Consider the following 18,685-nt stretch of genomic DNA (forward strand, 5'->3'; position numbering starts at 1 on the left):
TCACTAGACATCATGAGAGGCGACACGGCAGTCTAGAAGGAGGTGGGGTGTATCGTGTTGTCGGTAGAGAAACAATAACAACAGAATGAATCGGTTTAGAGAGCTCTGTGACATCGAACGTGGACTAGTAATTGTCTGTCATCTACATCTACATCTACATCTACATTTATACTCCGCAAGCCACCCAACGGTGTGTGGCGGAGGGCACTTTACGTGCCACTGTCATTACCTCCCTTTCCTGTTCCAGTCTCGTATGGTTCGCGGGAAGAACGACTGTCTGAAAGCCTCCGTGCGCGCTCTAATCTCTCTAATTTTACATTCGTGATCTCCTCGGGAGGTATAAGTAGGGGGAAGCAATATATTCGATACCTCATCCAGAAACGCACCCTCTCGAAACCTGGCGAGCAAGCTACACCGCGATGCAGAGCGCCTCTCTTGCAGAGTCTGCCACTTGAGTTTATTAAACATCTCCGTAACGCTATCACGGTTACCAAATAACCCTGTGACGAAACGCGCCGCTCTTCTTTGGATCTTCTCTATCTCCTCCGTCAGACCGATCTGGTACGGATCCCACACTGATGAGCAATACTCAAGTATAGTTCGAACGAGTGTTTTGTAAGCCACCTCCTTTGTTGATGGACTACATTTTCTAAGCAATCTCCCAATGAATCTCAACCTGGTACCCGCCTTACCAACAATTAATTTTATATGATCATTCCACTTCAAATCGTTCCGCACGCATACTCCCAGATATTTTACAGAAGTAACTGCTACCAGTGTTTGTTCCGCTATCATATAATCATACAATAAAGGATCCTTCTTTCTTTGTATTCACAATACATTACATTTGTCTATGTTAAGGGTCAGTTGCCACTCCCTGCACCAAGTGCCTATCCGCTGCAGATCTTCCTGCATTTCGCTACAATTTTCTAATGCTGCAACTTCTCTGTATACTACAGCATCATCCGCGAAAAGCCGAATGGAACTTCCGACACTATCTACTAGGTCATTTATATGTATTGTGAAAGGCAATGGTCCCATAACACTCCCCTGTGGCACGCCAGAGGTTACTTTAACGTCTGTAGACGTCTCTCCATTGATAACAACATGCTGTGTTCTGTTTGCTAAAAACTCTTCAATCCAGCCACACAGCTGGTCTGATATTCCGTAGGCTCTTACTTTGTTTATCAGGCGACAGTGCGGAACTGTATCGAACGCCTTCTGGAAGTCAAGAAAAATAGCATCTACCTGGGAGCCTGTATCTAATATTTTCTGGGTCTCATGAACAAATAAAGCGAGTTGGATCTCACACGATCGCTGTTTCCGGAATCCATGTTGATTCCTACATAGTAGATTCTGGGTTTCCAAAAACGACATGATACTCGAGCAAAAAACATGTTCTAAAATTCTACAACAGATCGACGTCAGAGATATAGGTCTATAGTTTTGCGCATCTGCTCGACGACCCTTCTTGGGACTATCTGTGCTCTTTTCCAATCATTTGGAACCCTCCGTTCCTCTAGAGACTTGCGGTACACGGCTGTTAGAAGGGGGACAAGTTCGTTCGCGTACTCTGTGTAGAATCGAATTGGTATCCCGTCAGGTCCAGTGGACTTTCTTCTATTGAGTGATTGCAGTTGCTTTTCTAACAAATCCACCTGGGACATTTCAAACCTTCCAGAGCTGTTCAAGTCGACTGTTGGTGATGGCCGGCCGGTGTGGCCGTGCGGTTCTAGGCGCTTCAGTCTGGAACCGCGTGACCGCTACGGTCGCAGGTTCGAATCCTGCCTCAGGCATGGATGCGTGTGATGTCCTTAGGTTAGTTAGGTTTAAGTAGTTCTAAGTTATAGGGGACTGATGACCACAGATGGTAAGTCCCATAGTGCTCAGAGCCATTTGTTGGTGATGTGACTGTGAAGTGGAAATCCAAAGAAACAACCAAAGCTAAACCGAGATCAGGCAGACCTCATAAATTGACGAATAGGGATTGTCGAGCACTCCAAAGGGTGGTGGTACAAAATCGCATGGAATTAGCTGAAGAAACCACACGTGAATTCCAAAGTGCTATCAGTAGTCCAGCGGGCACGGTAACTGTGCTTAGGGAGTTTGAAAGAATGGCGTGCAATGGTTGAGAATCTCCCCATAAGACGCACATTCCTGTAGCCAAAACTAGGCGGCGCTTGAGATTGTGTAAAAAGCGACGCCCTTGGACAATGGGTGGCTGAAAACGTGTGTTTTGGAGTACTGAGCCACGCTGTATCGTGTGGCAATCAGATCGAAAGGTTTGTGCTTGGCTAATACATGAAATGTCGTGTGACTAGGGCCTCCCGTCGGGTAGACCGTTCGCCGGGTGCAAGTTTTCGATTTGACGCCACTTCGGCGACTTGCACGTCGATGGGGATGAAATGATGATGATTAGGACAACACAACACCCATTCCCTGAGCGGAGAAAATCTCTGACCCAGCTGGGAATCGAACCCGGGCTCTTAGGATTGACATTCTGTCGCACTGACTACTTTTTTTTTTTAACCTCATTTTGTTCGTTTCCGTTCGTTGTATTTGCTCTGGGCGGACGTCGAAAGACACCCGTTTCAGTTCATTGTTGATCCATTAACTCAGTTTTTTTTATTACAGAGGGCAGCTAGCCCTCTGACCGAACACGCTGAGCTACGGTGCCGGCACCACTCAGCTACGGCGAGCGGACTGGCTAATGCCTGGAAAACTTTACTTACCATGCGCCCATCATGTGTAGCGTCAACAGTGAATTTGAGGCAGTGGTGCTACGGTATGAGGGTGTATCTTGTGGTTAGTGGGCGGTCTGCTTATTGCGTTTAAAAAGACGAAAAACGCGGATAGATGTGGACACATTTTACAGCATTATGTAGGGCGTACAGTAGGGGACCAGTTTGCATCAGCGTGACAGTGCACTTTCTCTCAATGTAACATATCTGAGGCAATGTTTTAGTGGACAATAACATTCCTAAAATGGATTAACCTGCTAGGAGTCCGACCTGAGATCGAAGGTACACCTTTGGGATGAGTTAGAACGTCTCCTTCGCTCCAGATCTCAGCAAGCAGAATCAATGTCGTCTGTGGTTTCAGTTCTTGACAATGAACAGGCTGCCACTCTTCCACAGATTTTCACTCACCTTATTGAAAGTGTCTCCAGCAGAGTTCACGCTGTCATAAAGCCGAAGGATGGACACGCATCATATAAAATCCACTGAAACATGTGTCCGGATACCTTTAATCACATAGTGTATGAGCTCCTGCTACAACTTAGGCAGATTAAACAGTAGTGGTTATTGCCTTTGTGGGAAGCGTTGTTTTGTTTGCATCTACTCGTGGAATGCGTGAGTTTTACAGATGTTGCAGAAGTGGTCTCAAATCCTTAGTGACCCGTCTTAACGACTAGGGCTACGGATGAAAAAGAGGCGGAAATAGCACGATCTTCTGTGAGTCATAATTGAATCTCCTTTGTCAGCTTAATTTTTGAACATTCCTCGGATTTTACCTGTGCTCCGCCAATGGTAGACTTTTTTTGCTGGGAACATATAAATGTTTGATCGTATCTAGGCAACGTCTGTCGTAAGGCCTGAGACCCACATTGCCAGTTATCTCCTACAGAGTCTCAGCTCTTCTGGAAAGCGGACAAAAGAGCATCCTTCATTTACTTCCATAGCAACTAACAATCTAGTGCTTTCTTCTATCTCACAGAAATAGTTACTGCGCGTCTGGATTTTCGTGCTTTCCTTATGCCTCGTATGTGGTAATAGTTTATTGTATCTGAAGCTTTGATCTCCTATCGAAAAAAATAAATACCTGCACTGTTGTATACGCTAAGTAGCTATCTGTTCTTTTCGTATCCATTTAATTGTGTTCCAGTACTTCTTTGCTTTTTTATTTTACCTACGTTTCATATCGTGTGCTTGGGTTGCCATGAAGCTCTGTTGCAGCAAAAAGACGAGATAAGTTTTTATCGCAAATTTAGTCTCCTCATGGAAGGCGCTATCTAATATCAAAAGACTTACTCTTTATTATTTTGCAGCATGTAAAAATGAGGCAGTATACGCCAGGAACAAAAATTAATTCCCTCAAAAAATAAGTAAATAAATAAAAATTAAAAATGCTACAACGATGTCATCTGCTGACATGTTACGTATCTGAAAGCCTAACTATCGAGAGAATAACAGTGAAATGGAATTGACTTCAGAATGACATATTTTCATGTCTCCTGGATCACCCAACGAAGACACGTTCCCCATCTCGCTCTTGCCCACAAGAGCAGAAAGGTGCCTCTCGACGAACAGCGTGCAAATACGAAAACACCGTTTTCAACTTTACGCACAGTTGTTACATATGCTCTGTCCCTACAAACAGAATGTACATCTGTATCTACATGACTACTCCGCAAGTAACACACAATTTTTTCGAACCATCTTCAGACTATTTTAATACCGACCCACTCTCCAACGGCGCTCTGGAAAAATGAACACTTAAATCTTCCCGAATGAAATTTTCACTCTGCAGCGGAGTGTGCGCTGATATGAAACTTCCTGGCAGATTAAAACCGTGTGCCCGACCGAGACTCGAACTCGGGACCTTTGCCTTTCGCGGGCAAGTGCTCTACCATCTGAGCTACCGAAGCACGACTCACGCCCGGTACTCACAGCTTTACTTCTGCCAGTATCTCGTCTCCTACCTTCCAAACTTTACAGAAGCGGTCCTAATTGCATCTCTTCCAGGGCTGTCGTCTCTTGTCAAGGATGATGACTTCTTTAGATCCTGCCATCGGCAGCGCATCATCTGGCTCACGACCGCCCCCCATCCCCTCCCCCATAACAAGAAACACCTCGCATGTAACTTTGAGGTACCACGTAATTAACACGACACGGAGAAAGGCGTCTCTGAGGATTATGAGATGGCCTCTTTTATTTTCTGTAACACGAAAATATTCGTACACTGCTGGGTTGTTACCGACCGTGTTCGCTGTAAGACGATGAGGGTCGGCGGCTGCTCCATCTCCACCGCTCCGCCAAGCTGAACAAGCGTTTCCACGTAGCGGTAGCAGGCAACCACCAGATGTCCAAAGTTATTGCTCGCTCCTCTCATGTACCACACTTAACTGCTAATTAGCCGATACATCAACAGGAAACAACTCGTGATAATTGCTCCTAGACGACACTCCAGCATAACCGCTTCCTCTTTTAAGCAATCTGTAGACGATCACAGCTTGTTCACCATTTTGTAAATCTGGTTGGCGATAAATTGGTTTCTGTGTGTATGTGTGTGTGTGTGTCCAACAGCGATTAGGAAAAAGAGAGAAAAATGTCTTTATGTGACGCGCACCGCCATAAAAAGCATCTACACACGCTACTCCTTCGTAACGGCTGATTCACCGATAAAAACAATGTTATGCCGACAGCAGTGATCCGACCGGTATTACGATATCAAATATTGTTATGAGACGCTATCGAGTTTATTCCTCTGCTCATGCCATCACCAGGTAGTATTCGGTCAGAAAAATTTTGTTTGGTATCGTAAGAAATGAGGAAATGTTAGGTCATAGAATCCGTAGTGGACAAGTCCCGCCTCCAAACTTAACAACCACGCGTGAAGATGGAAAACAGGCAAAGAGCAAGTCAAAAGCTGTTCTTACAGCAGGCCGTAAAGGTCTACTGTGGAAATCGACAAATTATTCCTCTCTGTGTGAAGAAGGTATTTTGTACTGTGATAGTCCATTGGTGGTGCGTAACATACAGTATTCCGTTGTATGTTCTGTCGTCCAGAGACTTGTCAGTGTTTGCAGTGTTCATTTGGTGTGTCACTAACACAGCAACAAGAAGAAAAGCCACCTCATTACTACCAAAGAGTTGTCATACCCAGCTGTTATACCAGAATGTTAACAGAAAGCTTACAGACACACTTTTAACTAATAATTTGGTGCATACACACACTGTACCTCATGAATAACTAATTCTTCATTGTAGTATCGATTTTATGGCTTAGTGTCACACAACTAATTTAAATATCTCCGGTTCATCTGTGAGCCAGTTTCATTTTTATTTTCAGTTATCATTTCTCCTACCTCTGATAACGATTTGTTAGTTAAAATAATTTCATTTGCACTTTGTGAGATATATCCATTGTAATACAACCAGTTCACGTACGTTTTTCTTTACAGAGTGATCTTTTATATTCTTGTTTTTCACGTTCACAGGGCATCTTACTGGATATGGAAAATGAAGTGCGGTTAATACCAATATGACAACAGGTATTCTGTTGTGTGAAATGTAGACAATCATTCCCTGTTGTGCTTTACTACTACTTTTCTAATGTGGGAAATATGGAGTTTCGTTGTCAAAAATAAACTACCATGATTTTGTTTTCCCGGTTTCTTTTTGAGTGATTTACCCTCGTTACGGTCAGAATTGCAAACAGTATATCCCGGTCAACATCATCAAAAGCATTCTCTAAATATATAAACACTGTAAATATAGATTTACCTTTCTTCAACCTATCTTCTAAGACACGCGAGAGGACAGTACATCATCGCGTGTTCCTACATTGAATCCAAACTGACCTTCCTTGAGATTTCCTTCTGCAAGTTTATCCAGTCTTCCGTAAATAGTCTGTGCCAGCATTTTGCCGTCCTCATTTATTAAACTATTAGTTTGGTAATATTCACACCTTGCAGCTCTTGCCTTCTTTGAAATTCCGATTATTAGTTTCTTCTTGAAGTGTTGGTCTCATATATCTTGCACATCAGGATAAAAGTTCTGCACCTGCTAACTCTCCGAAGGTTCTGAGTAATTGTGAGGGTATGTTGTCTACTCCAGAAACCCTTGGTTCAACCTAGGCCTTTCAATGCTGTGTCAAATTCTTTTCGTAGTATCATTTTTTTCATCTTATCTTCATCAACTTCCTCTTCCTGTTCTACAGTAGTGTCTTTAAGTTCATTACCCTTGTAAAATCCTTCTGTTTATTCATTCCATCTTTCAGCGATCCCTTTTTTTGCTTAGCACCGGGCTTGTCATATCAGTTCCTGATATTCATAAAGGAGTTCTCTTTTTTTCCAAAAGTCTCTTTAGTTTTCCTGTAAGTGATATCTGTCTTTGTCCTAATTATGCAGACTGCTGCAGCATTAGCTTTTTCTTCTAGGTCTGCCTGCTATTATAATTTCTGCACATTCTGTCAATTTCACTTTTAGGACTACTTTATTCCCTTTTTAGATGACTGTATTCCCTGTTGACTGCTTCATTTGCTATACTTTTATATTTTCTTACATACTATATCTCGCCCGTCATCCAAGCATTTCTACTGGGGTTGCTTTTCTGCCTGTTTGCTGCGCGGTGTAGCCGCGTGGTCTAGGGCGCCTTGTCCGCGCGACTCCCCCCCCGTCGCAGGTTCGAGTCCTCCCTCGGGCGTGTGTGTGTGTGTGTGTGTGCCTTCCTTACCGTAAATTAGTTTACGTTAGATTAAGTAGCGTGTCCCCCCATGAACCATGGACCTTGCCGTTGGTGGGGAGGCTTGCGTGCCTCAGCGATACAGATGGCCATACCGTAGGTGCAACCACAACGGAGGGGTATCTGTTGAGAGGCCAGACAAACATGTGGTTCCTGAAGAGGGGCAGCAGCTTTTTCAGTAGTTGCAGGGGCAACAGTCTGGATGATTGACTGATCTGGCTTTGTAACATTAACCAAAACGGCCTTGCTGTGCTAGTACTGCGAACGGCTGAAAGCAAGGGGAAACTACAGCCGTAATTTTTCCCGAGGACATGCAGCTTTACTGTATGATTAAAAGATGATGGCGTCCTCTTGGGTAAAATATTCCGGAGGTAAAATAGTCCCCCACTCGGATCTCCGGGCGGGGACTACTCAGGAGGACGTCGTTATCAGGAGAAAGAAAACTGGCATTCTATGGATCGGAGCGTGGAATGTCAGATCCCTTAATCGGGCAGGTAGGTTAGAAAATTTAGAAAGGGAAATGGATAGGTTAAAGTTGGATATAGTGGGAATTAGTGAAGTTCGGTGGCAGGAGGAACAAGACTTTTGGTCAGGTGATTACAGGGTTATAAATACAAAATCAAATAGGGGTAATGCAGGAGTAGGTTTAATAATGAATAAAAAAATAGGAGTGCGGGTAAGCTACTACAAACACCATAGTGAACGCATTATTGTGGCCAATATAGACACAAAGCCCATGCCTACTACAATAGTACAAGTTTATATGCCAACTAGCTCTGCAGATGATGAAGAAATTGATGAAATGTATGACGAGATAAAAGCAATTATACAGGTAGTGAAGGGAGACCAAAATTTAATAGTCATGGGTGACTGGAATTCGTCAGTAGGAAAAGGGAGAGAAGGAAACATAGTAGGTGAATATGGATTGGGGGGAAGAAATGAAAGAGGAAGCCGCCTTGTAGAATTTTGCACAGAGCATAACGTAATCATAGCTAACACTTGGTTCAAGAATCATGAAAGAAGGTTGTATACCTGGAAGAATCCTGGAGATACTAAAAGGTATCAGATAGATTATATAATGGTAAGACAGAGATTTAGGAACCAAGTTTTAAATTGTAAGACATTTCAGGGGCAGATGTGGATTCTGACCACAATCTATTGGTTATGAACTGCAGATTGAAACTGAAGAAACTGCAAAAAGGCGGGAATTTAAGGAGATGGGACCTGGATAAACTAAAAGAACCAGAGGTTGTAGAGAGTTTCAGGGAGAGCATAAGGGAACAATTGACAGGAATGGGGGGAAGAAATACAGTAGAAGAAGAATGGGTAGCTCTGAGGGATGAAGTAGTGAAGGCAGCAGAGGATCAAGTAGGTAAAAAGACGAGGGCTAATAGAAATCCTTGGATAACAGAAGAAATATTGAATTTAATTGATGAAGGGAGAAAATATAAAAATGCAGTAAATGAAGCAGGCAAAAAGGAATACAAACGTCTCAAATATGAGATCGACAGGAAGTGCAAAATGGCTAAGCAGGGATGGCTAGAGTACAAATGTAAGGATGTAGACGCTTGTCTCACTAGGGGTAAGATAGATACAGCCTACAGGAAAATTAAAGAGACCTTTGGAGATAAGAGAACCACTTGTATGAATATCAAGAGCTCAGATGGCAACCCAGTTCTAAGCAAAGAAGGGAAGGCAGAAAGGTGGAAGGAGTATATAGAGGGTTTAAACAAGGGCGATGTACTTGAGGACAATATTATGGAAATGGAAGAGGATGTAGATGAAGATGAAATGGGAGATATGATACTGCGTGAAGAGTTTGACAGAGCACTGAAAGACCTGAGTCGAAACAAGGCCCCGGGAGTAGACAACATTCCATTAGAACTACTGATGGCCTTGGGAGAGCCAGTCATGACAAAACTCTACCATCTGGTGAGCAAGATGTATGAGACAGGCGAAATACCCACAGACTTCAAGAAGAATATAATAATTCCAATCCCAAAGAAAGCAGGTGTTGACAGATGTGAAAATTACCGAACTATCAGTTTAATAAGTCACAGCTGCAAAATACTAACGCGAATTCTTTACAGACGAATGGAAAAACTGGTAGAAGCGGACCTCGGGGAGGATTAGTTTGGATTCCGTAGAAATGTTGGAGCACGTGAGGCAATCCTATCCTTACGACTTATCATAGAAGAAAGATTAAGAAAAGGCAAACCTACGTTTCTAGCATTTGTAGAGTTAGGGAAAGATTTTGACAACGTTAACTGGAATACTCTCTTTCAAATTCTGAAGGTGGTAGGGGTAAAATACAGGGAGCGAAAGGCTATTTACAATTTGTACAGAAACCAGATGGCAGTTATAAGAGTCGAGGGGCATGAAAGGGAAGCAGTGGTTGGGAAAGGAGTGAGAGAGGGTTGTAGCCTCTCCCCGATGTTATTCAATCTGTATATTGAGCAAGCAGTAAAGGAAACAAAAGAAAAATTCGGAGTAGGTATTAAAATTCATGGAGAAGAAGTAAAAACTTTGAGGTTCGCCGATGACATTGTAATTCTGTCAGAGACAGCAAAGGACTTGGAAGAGCAGTTGAACGGAATGGACAGTGTCTTGAGAGGAGGATATAAGATGAACATCAACAAAAGCAAAACGAGGATAATGGAATGTAGTCAAATTAAATCGGGTGATGCTTAGGGGATTAGATTAGGAAATGAGACACTTGAAGTAGTAAAGGAGTTTTGCTATTTAGGGAGTAAAATATCTGATGATGGTCGAAGTAGAGAGGATATAAAATGTAGACTGGCAATGGCAAGGAAATCGTTTCTGAAGAAGAGAAATTTGTTAACATCGAGTATAGATTTAAGTGTCAGGAAGTCGTTTCTGAAAGTATTTGTATGGAGTGTAGCCATGTATGGATGTGAAACATGGACGATAACCAGTTTGGACAAGAAGAGAATAGAAGCTTTCGAAATGTGGTGCTACAGAAGAATTCTGAAGATAAGGTGGGTGGATCACGTAACTAATGAGGAGGTATTGAATAGGATTGGGGAGAAGAGAAGTTTGTGGCACAACTTGACTAGAAGAAGGGATCGGTTGGTAGGACATGTTTTGAGGCATCAAGGGATCACTAATTTAGCATTGGAGGGCAGTGTGGAGGGTAAAAATCGTAGATGGAGACCAAGAGATCAATACACTAAGCAGATTCAGAAGGATGTAGGTTGCAGTAGGTACTGGGAGATGAAGAAGCTTGCACAGGATAGAGTAGCATGGAGAGCTGCATCAAACCAGTCTCAGGACTGAAGACCACAACAACAACACAACAAGTAGCGTGTAAGCTTAGGGACCGATGATCTCAGCAGTTTGATCCCATAAGACCTTACCACAAATTTCCATAATTTGCTGCCTGTTTGGTCCTCTGCCTTTCATCTCTCAAAGCTATCCATTTGTCTGCTGTTGTATTCCTGTTCCCTGTTTCAGTCAGTCGTTGCCTAACGCTCGCTTTGAAACTCTCGACAATTTCTGGTTCTTTAAATATATGGAGGTCTCATTTCATGAATTTCGTACCATTCTGCAGTGTCTTCAATTTTAATCTATAGTTCGTAATCAGTAAATTATTGTATGTGTATTGATATGTGCCTGGAAATATCTTAAAGTTTAAAACTTGGGTCCGAAATCTTTGCCTTGGATTGTATAACCAATCCGAAATCTTCCAGTGTGTCCAGGTCTCTAGCACGGGTAAAACATTATTTCATAATTCTTTAGAAAAAAGTGTTATCGATGATTAAATTATGCTGTGTGCGAAATGTTACTGCATGGCTTCGTATTTCATTCCTTTCCCCTAGTCTATTATTCCACTATTTTTCGATCTCTTTCTTTTCCTATTGTCAAAATCAAGCCGCCAATTTAAATTTTCCTCTCCCTTAACTATATGAATAATTTATTTTATCTCATATTACATTCTTTCAATTTCTTCATCATCCGCAGAGCTAGTTGGCTTATTAACTTGCAATATTATTATGAATATTGGCTTTGTGTCTGTGTTGGTTGCGATAATGCGTTCCCTATGCTGTTCTGAGAAGTTTACCTGGATTGCCATTTCTTTAATCGTCATTGTATCTACTCCCGCAATACCTCTATTTGATTTCATCTGTATGGCCCTCCACTCACGTGCCAAAAGTCTTTTTCTTCCTACCACAACACTTCGTTAACTACCACTAGGTCTAACTTCAACCTACGCATTTCACTTTTTGAGTTGTCTAATATAGCTACTTGATTATGGGACTTAAAATTCCGTGCATCGACCCGTAGAATGCACAATATGTTTTTTCTGGTGCCAACATCCTTCTGAGTATTTACAAAATAAAAATCAATAGACAGACGTCTGTTTTCAGAAGTTGTTATTTTATTAACACGACCGGTTTCGGTATCTCAGTGTTGTCATCTTCAGGCTCCTATGCACTCCGTGTATAGAGTATCAGATACATTGACGCATGCATAACCTTATCCATGAACACCTGGATTCCATGAATTTTTTTGTGGAGTGTGTACTTCGAAGACTTGACACCAGGTCTTCGAAGTACACACTCCCCAAAAAATTCACGGTATCCAGGTACTGAAGGCTCCGGTTATTCATTCATCGATGTATCTGACACACTATCTTACCGGTCGCTGTCCCGAAGAAATACTCCTGAGTAGCCCTCCGCTCTGACATCCGAATCGTTAACTACTTTACATTCGGAATATTCTATCAAAGATGATGCAATCACTAATAATCCATACAATAGAGCTGCATGCCCTCTGGAAGAAGTAGAATTAGTGATTTATGCACATTAAATCGAGCGATGTAGCTGTTAAGAACGTGATAATTTATAACAAACAGTGATCGGTAAATGAAATAAATTACAGTCCAGAAATAATACTAGATGAGGTTATCTACGCATTCGAAGTTTATTGAAAAGGAAATGGACAATGAAAGGTAATCTCTGAATGGAAATGATGAGAGGTGGAGAAAAAGGGAAACGTTCCTTTGAAGGAACTAGCGAATTTATTTAATGAATTTTTCGAAGGTAAGGCAGTTTCCCAAAACGGGGACAATACTATAATTATTCTTCACAAGAAAGGAGACAGGCAATGATTAAAGGTGGAAGAGAAGGAAAAAGTTCACTAAAGGAACTTGAAAAATTATTTGCAGATTGTCTCCAAGGAAGACAATTTTCTAAAACTAGGACAATGCTGTAATTGTTTTCCTACTTAGGAAAGGAGAGAAACACGACAGCACTACTATCAGCCTCATATCCATAGTGTACGAAGTGTTCACTATAATTATGACCAGTCGCACAGAATAAACGCCGGGCCTTAGTCAGCCAAAGCAAGAAGCTAGCTTTAGTAGCTAACCTTCCGTAGGACCAAATGGAGATACGCAACGAGTCGGTACATGAAATTACAACGGAAAAGTAATACTAGACAAAACAAAACGTATACGAATCCCATACAGACGATAATCTCCGATTACATATTCGCATGATCAACAATATAACACAGCAGTTAGAGTACTTCTGTTTTTCAGGAACTCTTCGACCGAATAGGAGCGAACCTCTAAGAAAATTTTCAGATTAGACTTTTAAGTCCGTGGATACTAAAGCTACAGCTTCCATTATAGTGCATCAGGATAGTGGGAAATGATGGGAGGGACAGCAAAAGTAATAATATATGAAGATTATAAATGAATGCAGTGCCTTCGCTGAACTAAATATGGTTTTAAAAGATAAGCTTATGTTGTCTCTGGAAGTGAAAACCGACTCAGGTTGATTGAGTTGGTGTTCGACGACGAATGCGAGCACACATAGTGCTCAGTAACTTGCCATCAGCTGTAAAGATAACACGCAGTAAGCTTTCCAATTGTAATTCCGATGCTTGCAAATGTGCTCGCTTTCAGATCGATTGTATCGCCGGTTGTTAACAGGATAATGATTGTGTAACACATCGACACCTACTGCGCTTGAAAACGACTTGTAATGCCGAAATTGGCCAATCGTGCAACATATAATAAACTGAATAAGCTTGTGAAAAAACAGCCGAGGTGGAATGCTTCAAAATGTTCTTTAACAAGTCGAGCTATACAACACTGAAGTTGTAAACAACACGTATTGTTCCGTCCCATATATAAATCACGTGCAAATCATGAAGGTACAAGCAGAGGGTTTCAAATTCACACTACACGTTACCAGGAGTCTTCACTGCCGCGGACCAATTGTGACTAGAGCAGGAAAGATAAAAGTGACAGTTGTTCAGAAAGTACCCTCCACCACACACCGTAAAGTATCTTTCGGAGTAAAGATGTAGGTAAAGTGACAATGCGTGAAGCTCGCATTCGGCAGGACGGTGGTTCAAATCCCATCTGTTTGTCATGATCTAGGTTTCTCGTAATTTGTCTACTCTGCTTAGGGCGTATCTCATAATTCCTTTGAAAGCGCAGTACCGATTTCCTTATTCCATCTCAGTTTGTTATCCGTCTCCAACGACCTGAAACGGAAAGCCACCATTCAGTATGCGTTACCAGTTTTGGCATAGGACAGTAAAATTATCGTATGGCATCCTTGTCCGGGAGACACCATTTCTGTTCGGCCGGTATTTTAATGCAAAAACCATTTAAGAAACTGGGGACTTCTTATCGAACAATTAAGAGACGCACATTAAAAATTTTTCGGAGGTGGTAAAACAGTCAACAAATAAATTTGGTAACAGACTGCAGTAGAATGCGTAAATATGAGCAGGGTGAAAGTAAACTGGGGGTTGGTGGAAGACATAGCCAGGTGAATTAATGGAAGGTTGATCAAAGAAGTGGTTCGCTACATTCCAACATATTTGTAAAGACCGAACGCCGTCTTAATGTAAGTGGGACAGACGGCATTAGAAAACATGCAAGGAGCAACATGTAGGCGTAACAGAGTCTTCAGGTGGACAGAGAACATCAAGCGGCTGACGATGGTCTGATACATATATGTGAGTGCATATCTCAGTTGGTTGAATTAGAGCATAGCTAGCTGGTGGTACTAAGTGACTCCCACCCTGGAGATGTATTACCAGGCGTCGCAAATAACTGTGTTTCGAGTTCGTCAAAACAGAGGGCCTTCCGTAACTGCGTAAGGTGACCATGAAGCATGAAAAAATAATCTGAGGGTGTAGTTTTTGTGATATTTGTGTTTCAAAGCTCTCCGTAGCAAAGGCTGAGGAGGGAAGTTGCTTAAGAAATGCTCGTGCATGGAGCGACCATCTGGCATGCTTTGTGTGACCACCTGTTCGAGCGAGGCTTAAAAAGCCACGCAATACAGGTAAGCAGTTTAAAGGTCATCCAGCCACAAAGCTTAACATGGAAACGTCTGGGATAGCCACTACTCAGAAATATTTTGCCCTCATTTACTGGAATAGAGGCAATTGTTGCTTACTAACTTTCCACACTCCCAGAACCTTCCTATTATAATGCTTTGCTAAAAATGATGTTACTCAAAACCAAAGATCTCAGGCTGCTCACAGAAGTGAAAATATTCGTGATGTAAAATGCTAGTTAGACTGAACAGACAGCAAGTAGTGACTGACTTAGTGTTAAACAACAGGAAGGATAGTTTCCGCTGACTACATGTAACATTTTTTGAAGGATGTAGAATAATGTTTTGAAATTGTTGATGTGTATGTTTCAAGCGGTTTATGTTAGCTGTAAGTATTTTTAGAAAGTGGAACTTGGGATTTTGTAGGGGAATACTTCTTTGTGGTACCACACAAGGCCACACAGGAATTAGGTGCGTTTTTGTTTTGACCTACGCTAACTTGCTTTTACAACTTTAATTAACAAGTGATGCTCTCTTGTGTCATTATCCAGGACTGGAAAGTAAAGATCGCTCCTGCTCCTGAGAAACTTTTAACAGAACCACAGTTCTTGTCACTCTGGGACGAACACTGTATCGTCGCTCCTTGGGACTTAGGGAGGAAAGACCACTCCCCATTGTTCGAGCAACTTCTCTCCTCTCGTCGCGAGGAAGTAACTTTAAGTAGACTACGTACAGAACACTGTCTTCACAGCCATCGTTATCTGCTAAGCGGCGATCACGCACAAATTTGCTCTCACTGTAACGAATCGCGGTCCGTGCCCCACTTTCTTACCCCGTGTCAGTTTTCATCCCCTTACGCTTTAGCGTGTTTGTGATCTGAGTTCTCTGAGGTGATAGCACAGTGCTTTCTCCACCGGAGGGATAAAATGAAATTTTCTGAGGGGGAAACACTAAACGATTCGATTCTGTTTCAGTCACGAAACTAAATTATTTTCAAAAGATCATTACTATTATCACAATTCCATAAGACTCTAGTACTGATTATATAAGTTATCAATAATTACTTTTTCTCAATTACCAGGTTTAATGTAGCGAAGTTTACAGGTTCCACAAATGCTTCACCCATTGCATACATATATTGTGCCTTGTCCGGTACATAATTGATGATGAAAGTGAGACGTATACATAACAAACGCAAAGTATCTAAAGAAAATGTCTTGTCCTAGTTGTAGATAGTAACTGCAGTAGTGCAGCTGTTGCTTCATTACTCGCTTCGAAACAGAAAAATGCTTAGCATCCAATGCACGTTGGTCGATTATTCTTATGAGTTTGAAACGCATTCCTATTGGTTTTCAACATCTTTGAACACATTGTAAGTTCATTTCTGAACGAATCAGTTGTACAGTCTCCGGTTAGCAGCCACCTAAGTTCTCTTCTCGGAAAAGCGCGGAAAACGTGTTGTACGAATACGTAATAAAGTGGAGTGATAAACACTGGATAACTGAACCGGTGATTCTGGCAGCGTTAGCGAAGTTAACCGGAGAATAAGTTCTACAATGGCAGGAGTAGTTACAGGATTAGTTATGACAAGATTGTTTGCTAGAATGAGGCGGGAGAAGAAACGGGGACAGCACACAAATTATATGGAAGAATACGACGATTCCAAATTTGTATAAGAATTTCGCACTATTACTTTTCGATCTCATGCTTGAGAAGCTGGAACGTATGAATGAAATGCGAAACTACATCCTGACATAACACTTTTTGTCTGTAGTAGGCCTAATAGGCGTCTGATTTTGATACTTCGTGAATTATACTCTGTCGTGTTATTTATATAAATGAGGTCGATAAAAATGAGCATTCGAATTATAACAGTCTCACTTATTTGGCGTGTGTTACAATTATTGTAGCATTAGAAACACCTGTTTCGTTTTATCTAGCAGACAGTGACAAAATTGACGTAATCAAATACAGAAACACAGATGCCTTCGGTACTCTTCGTATTAAAACCTTTTCCAGTATCATTTTGATTTTTAATGTATCAAATATTCTGACGAGCTTTGATGAAGTAATAGTTTCTTTCGCGGAAAGGAGAGCACGTCGTGTAAAGCTGTAGCAAGATTCCAAAGAAAAAAAAAATGCTGGGACCTAAGGATCGAATAAATGTTTGCTGTCTTGCTTGTCTCTTGTCTTTACTGGTTTCATGTTTCCTATATTTTATTCTATGTCACTCAAAAGAGAAACTTATTAGCTAACAGGAAATAAAGAGTTCTTATTCTCCCGTTTACAAATAATTCCACCCTGTATTAATTGGGAGTTTTATTATGGTGGGTAGGATACCAAACCGACCGAATGGGAGCAGGAGAGGCACCACAGGACATTAAAATTTCCAGTGTCCTGAATATAGGTTTGATGGCTTTCCAAAACAAATATATACGTTTGAATTCCAAAAGCGAAATACAGTGACGTGCAACGGAAAAATACTGTGTAACACTGCACTTTAATACCAAATAACATACCTTAAATTTCCCAGAATGTGTATGTTCCATATATCAAACACTTCAGAAGGAAGTGCGCTGCAAAATGAACATATTTTTGAAAATTTTTTTTTTAATTTTGGACGTCCTATCACAAATCGACAATGACTAAGTAGGGATGGCTAGAGGACAAATGTAACGATGTAGAGGCGCATATCACTAGGGGTAAGATAGATACTGCCTACAGGAAAATTAAAGAAACCTTTGGAGAAAAGAGAACCACTTGCATGAATATCAAGAGCTCAGATGGAAACCCAGTTCCAAGTAAAGAAGGGAAAGCAGAAAGGTGGAAGGAGTATATAGAGGGTCTATACAAGGGCGACGTACTTGAGGACAATATTCTGGAAATGGAAGAGGATGTAGATGAAGATGAAATGGGAGATATGATACTGCGTGAAGAGTTTGACAGAGCACTGAACGACCCGAGTCGAAACAAGGCCCCCGGAGTAGATAACATTCCATTAGAACTACTGACAGCCTTGGGATAGCCAGGCCTAACGAAACTCTACCATCTAGTGAGCAAGATGTATGAGACAGGCGAAATAGCTTCAGACTTCAAGAAGAATATAATTCCAATCCCAAAGAAAGCAGGTGTTGACAGATGTGAAAATTACCTAACTATCAGTTTAATAAGCCACGGCTGCTAAATACTAACACAAATTCTTTACAAACTGGCAGAAGCCGACCACGGGGAAGATCAGTTTGGATTCCGTAGAAATGTTGGAACACGTGAGGCAATACTAACCCTACGACGTATCTTAGAAGATCGATTAAGTAAAGGCAAACCTACGTCTGCAGCATTTGTAGACTTAGAGAAAGCTTTTGACAATGTTGACTGGAATACTCTCTTTCAAATTCTGAAGGTGGCAGGGGTAAAATACAGGGAGCGAAAGGCTATTTACAATTTGTACAGAAACCAGATGGCAGTTAAAAGACTCGAGGGGCATGGAAGGGAAGCAGTGGTTGGGAAGGAAGTGAGACTGGGTTGTAGCCTCTCCCCGATGTTATTCAATCTGTATATTGAGCAAGCAGTAAACGAAACTAAAGAAAAATTCGGAGCAGGAATTTAAATCCATGGAGAAGAAATAAAAACTTTGAGGTTCGCCGATGACATTGTAATTCTGTCAGAGACAGCAATGGACTTGCAAGAGCAGTTGAACGGAATGGACAGTGTCTTGAGAGGAGGATATAAGATGAACACCAACAAAAGCAAAACGAGGATAATGGAATGTAGTCGAATTACATCGGGTGATGCGGGAATTAGATAAGGAAATTAGACGCTTAAATTAGTAAATGAATTTTTCTATTTGGGGAGCAAAATAACTGATGATTGTCGAAGTTGAGAGGATATAAAATGTAG

This window comes from Schistocerca serialis, chromosome 5 (genome assembly GCF_023864345.2).
Source record: "Schistocerca serialis cubense isolate TAMUIC-IGC-003099 chromosome 5, iqSchSeri2.2, whole genome shotgun sequence".
Taxonomy (NCBI): domain Eukaryota; kingdom Metazoa; phylum Arthropoda; class Insecta; order Orthoptera; family Acrididae; genus Schistocerca; species Schistocerca serialis.